The sequence below is a fragment of the Salvia hispanica genome, chromosome 6 (genome assembly GCF_029641045.1).
Source record: "Salvia hispanica isolate PSC_SH4W2 chromosome 6, Shi_PSC_v1, whole genome shotgun sequence".
Taxonomy (NCBI): domain Eukaryota; kingdom Viridiplantae; phylum Streptophyta; class Magnoliopsida; order Lamiales; family Lamiaceae; genus Salvia; species Salvia hispanica.
In genome coordinates, this window is record NC_142697.1 from 11868661 (window position 1) to 11883952 (window position 15292).

The window sequence follows — 15292 nt, forward strand, 5'->3', positions numbered from 1 at the left end:
AACCGACCAACCCACTCGATGGCTCACGGTCTCTGGTGTACACTAGTCAAAGTAGGGATGCTACCCATACTGAGACCCGAATTCGATTAACCATACGTGGCAACAACCACATCAGATAGGTCCCATAGACCACATCTGAACTATACATGAACCGGAAATGTGTGATGCACTATTTTTTAGCACTAAATAAACCTGCAAGTATAGAGTATATATAGTATAGCTAAAGGTCAGTACCAGATATCGAACACGGGGAAAACAAACACAAAGTGTCTATCCTCTACTAAAACTCAATTACTATCTGGAGAACCCAGAGATTCTGAAAACTTTTGAAAACTGAAAACAATACAAAGCAAATAACAACTAGATGCAAATAAAACACAGAGATAAACGATAGAGATAAGGGGAATTCCAGGGATGTGCATTCACAGTTATGGTTATTCAAATTCCAAACTACAATACCCTAGCACAGTTATTACTTTGATAGGACGAGTCACCTAGCTTATGCTCATGCGATATAAACGTTGATTACAATATTAGGGTTGTCAGTCCTAACACGTAACTCCAAAAAGCTCCTAAGACCCTTGAAAAATCCTCACTCTCAATTAACAGTATCGTTTTAAGGGAAGCTAACTGTAGCGTCTACTAAGTGGACCTAACTCGCTAAAACTCTCTCACAGTTATGAAACAAGTTATATTAAATCATACATAATTGTGTCACTCAATCATGTAGCATTAAGATTACTTATGGAAGAAACAAAGTAAAAACAAAACGAATATTAAATAGAAAACTGGAATTGTATAACTAAAGTCGTTACTAACACATCCCTAGAATCCTATGAGTTTAGTTACACATAGTGAAATAAGCTAAACACATAGATTGAAGGGAAGACAATTTGAACATAACACTAAAGCAAATAAAACCCGTAGGTTGAATCCTTGTCGTTTTTAATGTTCTTGAAATCCTTCTTCAAATCCTTGCACAATGACGTACTCTAGCTTTTAATCTCAGGAATTTTTGTTGCAAAAAGAAGTTCTCATTTAATGAAGCTTGAGGTCCTATTTATAGGGAAAAGTTAATCCTCATTGTAGATGGAAAAGATCTTCAAAATATGGTAAATCTTGGAGCAGATCTAGGGCAATTCGGATTCACCGCCTTTCTCCGGCGGGGCGCCGAACCTTGGCCGACGGTCGCCGCGTTACAGTCTAGAGTCTCTGTTCCTTCGACGGCGGACCGCTGCATGACCTCCGACGGTCGTCGGGCGAGACTCGTTTTCAAGCGTAAATTTCTGAGGCGGGCCGCTACATAACACTGACCGCCGGGCACCGGCGGTCGCCAGTCGCTATCTGAACTCCAGATTTCCAGACGTTGCGTTTTGACTCTCTTTTTCGGCTCAAATATGCACATTTCTCACAAAACACGTCAAAATACCAAAATGTATAAAATATGCAATTATTGGACATATAGAGTGACTTTGACATAAAAAACGGACCAAATAATGGCCTAAAACAGTGCAGAATCCGAGCGTATCAGTGTGGCCACATTTTGAGTCCACTAGACCGGCCAACTCGAAGGATGGCGCCCGATCCACATGTTGTCTACACTAGTCTGGGTTGGGACGCTCACCACACCCAGACCCGAATCCGATTATAAAATAATTGGGACGCTCCCCTTGCTAGACAAACAGATAGACATTTCTTAAAATAAAATATGGCATGACAAAATAGTTGTATCCTCATTTCCTCATAAAACCAGTTTGAAACATAACTCATGTTTATCGGTCAACATCGAGCATCGAATAACATCATATCAACCAAGTCGAACATCGTATAACATAATATCAGCAAGGCTGAGCGATTCACAATCCACTCAAAAAGCTATACATAGCAACACATGTCAATCACTTCCACTTTAAGCACATGTATCACATCATCTTGGATTAAAAATAATAATTTCAATCACACTTAAAAGAACATCTCTTAAATAGAAAGCTCACACGTAGCACCAATTTCAATAAAAGATAGACTTGACACTTAATTTGTATTTAAACCGAAAGCCTACCTCGTTCGTTTAAAATCCTTAACTTGCATTTCTCGCTCCAATCTTAACTCGTTGAGATAGCCCCTTTTTCTTTCGTGGCCGCCCGAGGCATCGTGGGCGACGCCGGCCGGCCATTTGCGCCTTCCGTCCGCACTTAACACCTTCACCACTTATTTTCAGCTCAGCTAACTAATCCTTATACCCCGAATTTAAATTCTAAGATTTATTTGATCCAACCTTCAAATAAATAACCAAGCCCATATATCTTCAATATTTGTCTCAAAGTCACTAATTAAATTTAAAGGCCCAAGTCGATTAATTAGAAAAAGAATCCAACATTTCATATATTACCTTCTCTCTATAGTGAAATCTAAAATCAGAGAGGTCACACTCTTCCCTTTCTTTTGTGTATTCAACGCCGTCTCAGCTTCCAATTGTCGGTGCTCCGTTGCTGATGTCGCAGTGGCTTCCTAGCCATTTATTTTGTGGCGCCGTCGTCGATTACACATATTGGGCGACTTCTCTGCCTCGGATAGCGCCGCTGCTCCTGTGCTGCATTGGGACTAGCCCATAACCGTCGCCGCCGTCATTGCTGGGAGAGAACAACCATGATCTCAGCGCACTCAGCTGTCGCCACCAATCCATGCTGCTGCTCGCTCTCAGTGAGAACGCAGCGGTGTTGCTGTCATGATGCAGATGGCATCGTCCCCGGCAACCTCCAGACTCACCAGCAGCCACCATCAGCTTCGCTTCACTACAACGCTAAAACTGGTAGTCCTCACCGTGAGACTCCGTCGAGCAGCTGCCTTGCCGTTGTGTAGGTGTTATCCCAGCTGTCTCGGCTCAGCAATTCATGTTGGCCTCTCATCCTATCTCTCTTATTTCCTTTCTTGTAAATTCTAATTGAAAGAACGTGGTGGCGATCATGGTGAAGAGCAGCTATGTAGATATACTAATTGAGATGGTTGGAGTTAAATGAGTGAATTGATTGGAGAGTAAAGAAGATTAAATTGGTGGGTAGATTTCAGGTAGTGGAAAGGAGTAACCGTTGGAAAAAAAATAATCTGGACTACTCTCCCACTTTAATATCTCAAGTATGAAATGTGTAGTGTGATCGTGTATGAAGTGTTGAATCATTTGGGAATACACGTATATGTTGCAGATCGCATTTGTTGGGTATTAATGTGCATAAATGATTGTGTAAATGTGGGAGCGAATGAAATTAAAAGAAATTGATGGGCGAATAAATAGTGGTAATGAGGATTAATTATGAATTAATTTTCAATTATTTTGTGTTTAATTGGGATTTAATCTGTATTGATTTCAGGTTTAATTTTGCAGAAGCAACGGATAGAGTATAGGAGCAGATTTGTTAAGAAGGACAATCTGCGTGAAGAAGAATAACTCTGCATCCGGACAATTTGGGTTCAAAGAAGAGTTTTGTGATTTGGGCTCACAAAAGAATTGTACTTTATTTTAAAACGATTAGGCCCATAAATAATAACAAAAGAAATTCCTTGTTATTATTCCATGTAGTAACCGCAATTTGAACTCCTCTTGATCGATTGTACTATCCAATACTACTTAATTGAGCGCAGGAAACTAAGAAAAATTTGGCTCACAAATTCGGCCTTCTTTACAGAACGATTAAAAGAGATAGTAAAAGACGGGGTGTTACAATGTCCCAAGTAAAGAATATACGTACCTAATTGCACCTTCTTTTCCAAGCATTGTCGAACAACAGCCCGAGTCATAGAAGTTCGACGCAATTTTTTTTGCAGGAAGCATTATAAACTTGTCGCATACTCAATTCAAGCTCATTATTATCAAAAACATTGGAAGGAAAATTTTTTATCACAACAAACCTAGACATCACATTCAGAGCAATTTTGTGATCATATTTTAAAAGAGAAGAGCTACACATACCTGATGTTTGGGATGATCCCGTCCCACTCCCAGCTCCAAGTCCAAAGTTGAGTTGACTTTGGGTTGGAGTGATACCAAACTCGACCGGATGGGCTTTCTCCATGTGACAAGTATATGTAGTTATGTACCATATCCCCTCTCCCTTTCATAATATGTACACGTTGTCGCAACGCACATTAAAAGCGGTCAGGTCATTAGGATCCCGTACCTTCTTGAAATGTTTGGTCATGATGATTGAGGTTAAAGTCCTTTCAGTAGATTTAGGCGGTTGTGGAGGTTTTCCTCGACCACGACCACCACGACGAGCCCTTGGTTGTGGTGGTGGCGGCGGCATTTCTTGTCGTTGTTCATCTTCCTCCTCCTCCTCCTCTTCATCATCAAGATTCACCTGGGTTGGGATTGATTGTTCAAAATAGTCGTCGGGAGCATTACTACCACCACCAACATAAGTTTCACCACCACCGTATCCACGCCCGCCTTGGGATTAGGAGCGGGAGAGAGCTATAGCATGAGCCATATCTTGTTCTTCTCGATTCTACAAAGCAAGTAATGTTTGTAGTATAAATATCAAATTAAATTATGAACAATAATTAATATAATTAGCAGATAATAAATATTAACCTGCCACATATTCACGTTCATTTGGGAAATCTCGTCAGTCATGGATTTCCGACTTGACCTCTTAGTCTTGGATTTTTCCTTTTCCCTTATCAACACGGGCTTCACGAGATGAATACATCTTGATAGTAATATAGAATTATATATTTTTTTATCAATTGGGAGAAAATGTCAACTTATATAAGTATAACAAACAATACGTAAATAAAAGTAGCACTAGCACTTGAATTCTCAAAATGTAAGCACAACTGCACAAATGAGAAATATGAGGCAAAGAGAGAGAACTGAAGGACTGAAGAGAGAAATTCTTATTAATACAAGAATGAAGTGAGTCTAAGTGAAGATAGAGTGGGTATTTATAGATAAAAGAGGTAACATCTTTTTTGGCATACTAATTATGCTAAATGAGTAAATTTGGTCCATAACATTTTATAATATCTTTTGAAGTCCGTCAACAATGCCTTAATATCTAAACAAGTAAATTTTTGCTATTGCATATATTTTTCATCTAGAATTACCCTCCTGCACATCAAAGGGCAAATTAGTCAAATAATTTATGCATCTATGTGTCAGATGTCTCATCACTGCAAGTGTAGGTCTTAGGGAGTGGGGGTGAATTGAAAGGTTTTTGGAGAGTTTAGGTGTGTAAATGAAAAGGTGTATTGGCAAATCAAAATCACATTATACCTAATTCCTTCTCATTCCATCTCTCTCACGCCTTTTACATACCATCCATTTTTCCACACCAACTCCTAAAACCACCACCAAAGTCCAAAATTGTCGTCGAAGTAGAAAAAACGTTGCTAACGACGATACAACAAATTGCTTTCGAAGACGAGGCAAGGAGGGAAGCGTTTTGCTACTTGGAACGACGAGGCGAGAAGTAGTGGGGCTAAATACACAAACCCCATACTTGTGGAGGACGAAGATGACTAGGTAGTTCGGCCGGAGGAGCTTGAATTTTTTGACCCTTATAGTAGCGAATATGGTGAGTTCCCGACTCTCGTATTCTAAATTGTAGGGTTCATTTGAATTGCAATACCTTAATTTGTGTTGTGTTTTTATATTCGGTCCAAAACTAAGATTGTGTTGCCCAATTTTGCTACAATTTTATACCCCGTTAATGCGATCCCGCAACTATTTTGAATTGATTTGTTCATTTTTTTTAGTAACCCTTTGACGTGTGGTTTTGTAACAGAGGGAAAAGCGGACTATTTTACCATAGGAATGCATTATGGTGGGGTATTTCACGATGCAAAGTACTTAGGTAGGCAGGTTAAGTTCATAGATTTGTGCAACGTGAGTCGGTTTACGCTTAACGAGATTTAATCGATAATAGTGGGCCTTGGCTGCGGTTAACAGTACGTCTGTGACCTCTTCTATGCTCTTCTAGAAAATAGCCTGAATCGTATAGGCTCGGATGTCGGGCATCCGCTACGGACCCTTGTTGATGATACACATTTCGAAGGTTTCATTGCATTGCTTCTTGGTGCATTGAAAGAAGTTCATATATATTGTGTTGAGCTTACAAGGACCAAACCCGTAGCGAAGGCGAGATCAACAGAAGGTGTTTGATGAGTTCTACAAAGTGAATTCGAAACCGGTTGTTATCGAAGAGATTGAGGAGCTGGATATCCCTCAGCCAAAGCCAAAGCCTAGACAAATATTGAAACGCAAAGCAAGTCTGTTGTTACTCGAGTGGTATGAAGATCCCGAATTCGAAGAATACATGAAAACTAGCTTGGAGAAACAATGCAAGATTCTGCGTGGTGAGGAACTGGAAAGTATGACAGAGGATCTTGGCTCAAAATTTGATGGTACAGCAGATTGTGTAAACGTGCATGGTGTAGAAAATGAAGAGGCATTGTGCTCTTATTTGACTACGTACCTGATGCACTATTTTTTAGCAATACAACTACATAGCAAGTATACAAGGTACAAATAGTATAGCTAAAGGTCGGTACCGGGATATCGAACTCAGGGAATATAATTGCAACTGGCTATCATGCACTAAACATCAAATACTATCTAGGGAAACACGAAGTTTTGGGATGAATTAATTAACTAGGCAAAAATAAATAAAATAAATAAAACAAAACATTGAAATAACCAACGTAAATCAGGCAATGAGTGCAATTCCAAGGATAGAGCTTTCACAATTATGGTTTATACGAAACACAGTTATGATAACCTAGCACAGCTCATGCATTACTAGAACGAGTCACATAAGTATTGCTCATGCGACACAAAGCGGTTACACACTAAGGTCGTCAACCTTAGATTAGGAACTTCCAAAAGCTCAATTACACCCTCAAGATGTCCTCGCTCTCAATTAACAGTGTCGTTTTAAGGGAAGCTAATTGTAGTGTCAACTAAGCTCTTCTAACTCGCAAACCTCTTCTCACGATTATGTTGCAAGTCAATAGATCATCACAAAATGTGTCACTCAAACGTGAAGCAATTATCCAACACTTAGAATAGAAGCATGCAATGAACAAAATAGATACCAAAAACTGGAATTATGTAAACCAATAAAATTTACTAACACATCCCAAGAATTCTTATTGTTTAGCTACTCATAGGAAAATAGTAAAAACTACAAATTAAAGTACAAAAACAAAGAAAAAGCGAACAAAACCCAAGGATGAATTGTTGTGCAATCTTTAGTCTTTCCTTGCCTTGCTCCAATCTCCAAGAATGATAGATGGAATGATAGATGAAGGATTAGGGTTGGAGGATGAGCCTTGGGGGCTCCCCAATTTTGGAGGCTATGAATGTGTGAATATTATGAATTAGGTTATAGGGTATATATAGACTTGTAAAAGATTTAAACTTAGTAAAAAGTGTCCTCAGGTTGGAAATTTCGTGATCCGTAGGTTAAGGAAAAGATTTGTTTTCCCAAGGTAATAGTTTCTTTCCTTCCTTGAATTTCCGCCTAAATTCAGCACTTTGACATCATTGCGCGACTTTCGTAGAATGACCACAACTTTCTCCACATAACTCCGATTGAGATGATCAAGATAACAACGAGAAGCTCTTTAAAAGACGAAGAGAATGGTATGTAGAAAATCTTGATCGGACCTCAGAATCATCAGAAAAATGAGTTTGAACTGGGATTGTCGTGCTCGAACATCCCAGCGTGCTGGACTGGTTTTCAGCGGCCGTTGGCGTGCGCCAGCGGCCCGCTGGGTGGCCCTCTGCTCCAATTTCTGAATTTTGACCTTTTTATGTCCTTTTTCAACTCTATTTTGGAAATTTCTCACGAAACACGTCAAAATACCAAAACGGGCCAAATAATGGTCTTAAAACAAAGCAAAATCCGAGCGTATCAATACCTTATTTGATATTTATGAATTTGTTGAAGACTACTATTAAAATTATTTGTTTAACATGTATGATGGTGCTATTGACAAGCAGAGGTATGATATCCATGGTGTGTCTGTTGACTAACCTATTCAGAAATAAGTGAAACCGGAGGTGGAAGTTGATGGTGTCCATGGTGAGGCTGAGCTAATAGTACAACCAGAGGTAGAGGTAGATGATGCAAATCCAGACTCTTTGGAAGAAAAAAGTGCACAACAAGAAGAAGTTACTCACTTTGTTTCATTGATTGACATGTGTCGGGATGAGCAATTGTTCAACTTTGCCCTTTGATGTGCTGGAGGGTAATTCCGGATTATAAATATTGGCAAGAGCAAAAAAGTTACTCCCTTCGTCCCACTTAAGATGACACGTTTTCCTTTTTATTTTGTCTCAACTAAGATGACACATTTCATTTTTTGGAAACTTTCTCTCTCCAATTAATACACCCAACCACTTCTTCCAACTCCTATTCAAATATTCATCTCTCTTTCTCTCTCTATTTTAATACTTACACCCACTATTTCTCTCTCCAATTAAACACATTAACTAATAACTCCTAAAATCACAGGACCGAGGCAGTACTTATTTAGATATTAAGGCATAGTTGACGGACTTCAAAAGATATTATAAAATGTTATGGACCAAATTTGTTCATTTAGCATAGTTGGTGTACCAAAAAACATGTTCCCTCTAGATAAAAATGAGGGGGAAATGGATCCAATTTGAATTCAAAATCAGCATTGAAAAAAAAAGGCCAAAACCGCTAGTTTTTGTCAACAAAACCGCATGCCACTGCAGCCATAACCCATCCAATAAATTCAAATCCTGCAGCTCGCGTTCTCCCATGTGTCACCATAGTGTTCAATGCTAAATCATGAACCGTCGGTTTTCTCATTGAACTACCGGTTTTGGTAGTTAGCCGTCGATTTTAGCCGATTAACCGCCAGTTCTGTTCAACAAACTGTCTGCAAACAGCTGAAACGGCATCAGGTGCTATGACACCTCTTGTCTCGTATCGAAACCATGAAAATTTCGGTTAACTAGTGGTTCGGTTGGGGTTTCAGTTCAAAAAATTTTGAACTCACAGTTTCGGTTCGGGATATTTCTCGCAGTTCCGGTTCGGAACCGTAACCAGCGGTTAACTGCCAAAACCGTAAACCTTGAGCAGCTCTAGTTGGAGACAGGGGCAGATGCCACTAACCGCCAGGTTACCGAGGTGCGGGAGCCACCCAAGTCCGATCAGGTGTTGCCTTTTCGTAACCATCTGTCTCCCCAATCGGACAAGGCCGCCCCACGGAAGATTCCAGGTGCTAAATCTGCCTAAGCGCAATAGCCGTCAGACAACATCCCGCTTGGCCGAGACCAGCTGGTCCTGAACTATAGACCCGCGCCAGCGTACCCCCCAGCTCGTTCCGCCAACGGCAACATCCCTACCCACATGACCGCCTTTGGACAGGGGCGGAGCTAGAAATTAATTCAGCATGGGCAAAAATAGTTATACGAAGAAATTTTAAAAGTTTGAGGTGGGGCAGTTGCCCTTAGTTGATCTGCCCTTGCCTGTGGGGGTACTAACTGGAATGACAAAGCCCATGATCAAACCAACGTGATTGATACGCTCGGATTTTGCACTGTTTTAAGGCCATTATTTGGTCCGTTTTTGATGTCAAAGTCACTCTACACGTCCATTATTCGCATATTTTGTCTATTTTGGTATTTTGACGTGTTTTGTGAGTAATGTGCATAATTGAGCCGAAAAAGGGAGCCAAAACGCCAAGTTTCGGAATCTGGAGTCAGACGGCGGCCGACCTCGCCCTAATCTCTCTTATTCTAACAATAATTACTTGCAACCCCCCGCAGGATTTAATGTTAGCAAGGGAGGAGTAGTTGAGACACTCAAGAAGGAGGAAAAGTATGAACAAGGGATCACAAGGATCTTGGAGGTAATCGTAAAAGACGGGAAGGTTAATGACACCAAGATCAGAGTGGTCGAAGCTAGGATAAACAACCTCGAGCAGGGAATGAACACGATCTCAACAGCCATAGCCAACATCAACACACAAATGGAGCAAATCCAAAAGAAATTGGATGAGGATAGGGCATACGCAGCCGCACTAGTGGACGACGTCAACAAAAGGTGGGTTGCAAAGCAGAAAACTTGGGAATGCCAAGACGCCGGCGGACCGCCGCACACCACGCGGCGGACCGCCACTGAAACCCAGAATGGAGTCTGCCCAGGCGCCGGCGGACCGCCGCACACTACGCGGCGGGCCGCCACCGAGAAGGCAGAAGCACCCGCCCAGCAGGGACTCGTGCGGCACAATGGGATTGTGCTACCTTTCCAGCCAAAGAGGAAGTTTAAGCTCGAAGAGCAGTTCAAACATATTTTGAACATGTTTTGTAAAGTTCATACTAACATTCCTCTAGTTGAATCGTTGCAGGAAATACCTAAATATGCGAAGCTACTAAGGGAGGCAGTGATGAGAAAGAGAAAGCCGACAAAAGCCGACCTTAAGCTACCACATCATTGCAGCGAGATCACCCAAAAGGAGAAGGTAGTGAAGCAGAGAGATCCGGGCCAATTCATTATCCGATGCCGGATTGGAGAGGGAAAGGTTGACAAGGCCCTATGCGATCTAGGATCTTCCATCAATCTCATGCCGCTGAAGTACTATGAAAATCTCAACATTGGCCCACTCAAAACTTCAGACGTAACACTCAGGTTGGCCGATAACTCGACCATAAAAACTTTTGGTATGATTGAGGATGTCTTAGTGAAAATAGATGATTTCATTTTTCCCGCCGATATTATTGTGCTTGACATGAAAGTAGACAAGAATGTCCCTCTAATTTTAGGGCGAGATTTTCTTGCCACTTGCAAAGCTTTGATTGATGTAGGTCGTGGCGAGATCACAATCAGCGACAATCATAGCCAGTCCACCTATAAGATCGAAAGCGAGATGCTCAAGTTTGAGGAAGCAAAGCGGGTAAGATGGAACGGCAGGGCAATCATGGTCACGGATTTGACCAAACCTCAAGACCCCTTTGAAGTGGAGGATCCTACTACCTCCACTATCTACATTGTCAACGAGGTAAGACGTTCTCCCAAAAAGGACGATACTAACCCCTCCACCTCCATCCCACAGAAAAAGAAGCAAAAGAGGAAGGAGGCAACCAAGGAGGACCCCGAAATTTATGTTATCAAAACAAATAAGGGTAAATACAAGTGGTGGAAGAAGCTAGGGACCAAGTTGCTCCCTATGCCCATTTTCAACACTAGAGTCGTTGATCCGCCCAATTAGTGGGCCACTTCAAGTCGAGCTAACGACTAAAAACAAAAGCGCTTGTTGGGAGGCAACCCAATTTTTCGTTGATTTAGTTATTTTCTTTTATTTCTTTTCGTTTTCGTTTTCGTAAAAAAAAATAAAAATTAATTCAACGCGTGGCGATCGCCGCATTTAACACGGCGGTCGCCACACGTATTTTCACATGTGCAGGATAGGACAGGTTTAGGGCAGGCTTAGGGCAGGCCGGATGAACCGCTGAATGGGCCGCGGCGGCCCGCCAGAAATCGCTGTTTTAGAACGTCCGTGCGGCGGCCCGCCGCGCGCAGTCCAGGAGACGGGAATGCAGTTTAAAAGGTAAGTTTTCCATTCTTTCTCTCATTCCTTCTCAAATTCCTTCCTTGCACACAACCCCCACCTTTATAAATCACCAATTTCACACACCCACACCATAATTCTCTCAATTCTCTTCAAGTTTAGAGTTCTTCATTCAATTCTCAATCAACACAAGGTATGCATCCTAACTAAATTTTTGAGTTTTGTTCTACTTCTTCCATGGATTTAAGCATGTTTTGGATGAATTGTTCGGTGAAAAATCTTATTTTATGATGGGGGATGATTGTGTATGCTTATTTATGGATTTCCATGGTGATATTGTGTTTTGGTGATAAGTTTTGAAGCTTTGTGAATAGTGATTCCTTCTTATTTCTACTTGTTTTTATGTTGCAATCATGTTCATAGCATTATGAAGCTATTATTACTTCCATGAATTGCAATACTTTGGTATCCTATAGAGATTGTTGATATATATTGAATTCTTGTTGATACGTCTCTGCATGGGGGATGAATTCACGTTGGGGGATGGTTTAGTGTTTCCTAGTTGGGAAGTTTATGTTTTACATGTTTCCATGTTACCATCTAGGAAAAATTTCTACACCTAAGCTTGCTTCTACATGTTGATCCATTGATATTGTTTATAAGAGTGCAAGTTTGGGGGAACCTTTGATTTTTCCATTATTGGTATACTTTCTAATTGTTGTACTTCTCGTTTGTAGGAATATGGGATCAAAGGGAAAGCCCGAGAATGCGAAGAACTACGGCGTTAGCCTTGCCTCGGACGAGCAAAAGGCTATGTGGAAGAAGTTGTCGGCGCGAGAGTCGGCACCTTCGCGGTATCCCCACGATTTCCCTCTTCAAACTTTGGGGATCGCGGAGGACTTTTGGGCATTATGTGATGTAGGTGACGGGAACGGCCTCCGGTACATGTTTGAGAGGAAGTGGTCGTCGTTTAGGAAGTATACTCTCGAGTTCCTAAGATCATTGAAGGTCACAAAGGATCGCCGGCAAAACATCCCGCTTAGCATCGATTTCCGCTTAGGCAACCGATGGCACTCGCTCACTATGGAGGAGTTTTGCGGAATCTTCCATTGCTTCGACCCCGACCCCGAGACCGATAATGAATATGATTTTGATGAGGTTTGGGGTGCGATGACGAATAAGCATGAGCATGCCGCGGGCTACGCAAAGTCTTCCTCAATCCACAACCCGGTTTTGCGGTACCTCCACCGAGCCATGACCCAACTTATGTTTGCTAGGGTCGACGGGGGAAGTGTCTCCCAAACAGAGTTAAATGTGATTTGGTGCCTCCTCAACAAGAAGAGATTCGACTATGGAACCCTTTTTACTATCTATGTGGATCGTATCACGAAGAAGGATGGCGGCGTCATATGTTGTGGTGGTTTGATCACGGCAATCGCCGAGCATTTGGAGGTGTCTTTCGCGGGTTTGACGGAAGATGGCGGGGAGCGCTTCATCACTTATGAGGTACAATTTTCAGTGGGGCTCTTGAAGACCGATTATTGGGGGCAAGGATTTTTCCTACAAGTGGCGGGGGATCACTTCCCCGTTCCCATCCCGCAGTTGACTAAGGTCGACGTTTGGGCGAACCAAGCCAATTGGAAGCTCAACACCCCGGCGCACTGGAGAGCCATTGAGGCTAACCCCGTCAATGGGGAATTTAGGAAGAGGAACACCCCGGCTCGCATCCCCATCTTTGAGGCCGATGAGGACTCTGCCTTCGATGCTATCGATCACTACACCGAAGAAGGGGAGCACTCGCACGCCCAAGAGAGTCAAGTGCCGCCGCCACCGCCGCCCCAACGCCGCCAAGAAGAAGAAGAAGAGGAGGAAGTCGAGGGACATCGCCGCCGGACTAGAGCAAACCGCCGCCGCGGAAGGCCGAACCCCGATGAGGAGTTTCAAGCAAACACCTCCGCCCAACTAGGAGATATCTACTCCTACATGCAAAACGTGTCCAACACTTGGGACACCCGTTGGGCGGAGCAACAAAGGGAGAACGCCTACAACCGCCAAGGATGGACGGCTCAAGGCGATTGGCGCATGGCGGAGCAACAATTTTGGGAGCAACAAAGGCTAGAAGACGTGCATCGCCGTCAACAAATTGAAGAGCTCCAAAGGATGGCCGCCGAGGCTCGACAAGAGCGCCAAACAATGAGTGGCGATATCGCCTATCTTATTGGCGCATTCGACGACCTCAATGCCCGTTTCCCTCCTCCTCCTCAAGATTGAAGAAGTCAAGCTCAATGACTATAAATGAGCATTTGTATCATTTTTGGATATTTTTAAGACAATCTGTTTCCTTGTTTTTGACAATTTTTGTTATAAGTTAAGTGTTTTTGTGTTAGTTTTAATTTTTGTGTTTTGAAAATTTTCGCAGGTTCTCACCTCTCCGCGGCGACCGCCGCATGTGCTGCGGCGGTCCGCCACATACTCGCTGGAACATTATAATGTCGCGTGGCGACCGCCGGACATGCTGCGGCGGGCCGCCGCCTGGGCGTATTTTTCCAGTGCGATTTTTCCAAGGTTTCTCAACTTTCGCCCGGTCAAGCCTCGACACAAGAATTTTCAAGGTACGTTTTTAAGTAGTTCACTCACGTCCCTACCAACTCTACAAACTTATTTTACACTTTGTTGTAAATAAGTTTGGGGGGATGAAGTGGTGGACCGTGAGTTTAGGATTTGTTTTGCTTTAAGTTTTTGTTTCAATAACCCCGTAGGTGAATTTTGTGTTCTAAAAAATATTTTCTTGAATCCATGTCGTGAACTTAACATGAAGAACTTAGAAACACGCATGCTTAGGGACACACTTTAGATTGAGTTGCCGATGATATTACATTTCATCTATGTTGGCTTAACGTTTTGATTTGATGGTTTGGTGAAAAGGTGCATAATTAGTGAATTGCTTGTTCGCCTTGAATCATGCTTATACCTTGTGAGGATTTGAGCCTATTATTTCATTCTTGTGTGATTTATCTGCATTCATGTATTTGTTTCTAGAACTTGCTCCTAGTCTTGCCTAAGTTTACATAGTGTTTAAGTTGATTTAGGAGGATGATTGGCCATCTTTTCTTAGCCTACTTTTATCCAAAATTTTGACCCTCTTAAAAATTCAAAATTTTTCCATTTGGAGCCAAGTTTGAGCCTTTTAAGCCTTTTCTTTGGAAGCCAAAATAATGGGGACAATTCCTTGGGTTAGTTAGTTTTTGCTATCTTATTTGTAAAGGAATTGGAGAGATTAGGGAAAAGTATAAAAATAGTGTGCTTAATGTAAAGAAAAGTACAAGTTGTGAAATTGAGAAAAATTCCAAATTTGTGCTTGATCTTAGAAAAAGAAAAAATGTGAAAGGTTGAAAAAAAAATTATAGAAAGAAAATCAAAGGATTGGAAAGTGAGTTGAAGGAGATAAATAAAGTGTTAAAAGTGCCTTGGGTTTAGAAAAGTGGAGTTATCTTTACTCTACTTGGGATATTTTTATTTTTAGTCACTTTTTAGCCAAATATTCCTCACCTACCAAAAAGCCTACATTATTACCGAAGATAAAGACCTTTCGGACTTTTGAAGCTTAATCACATTTAGTAGAGGAGGGAGTAGACTTTGATCAAGCCTATGGTAAACTTTGCATGATGTATGATTTGAGTGCTTATGTCACACTACACATTATCCTTATATACTTTGAGAGTGAGAGAACACTTCCCATCTTTGGAAG

At 41.7% G+C, this 15292-nt stretch overlaps 1 long non-coding RNA gene across 1 annotated transcript; it reads right to left on the reverse strand.

The window, feature by feature from the left end:
* Positions 1 to 776: 776 nt before the first annotated feature.
* On the reverse strand, positions 777 to 3095 carry LOC148923231 (uncharacterized). The gene is made up of 2 exons (XR_016132591.1): positions 2390 to 3095; positions 777 to 2275 (listed from the first exon to the last, which is right to left on the reverse strand). It is a non-coding gene; the product is annotated as an uncharacterized LOC148923231 (long non-coding RNA).
* Between the last annotated feature and the right edge of the window lie 12197 nt (positions 3096 to 15292).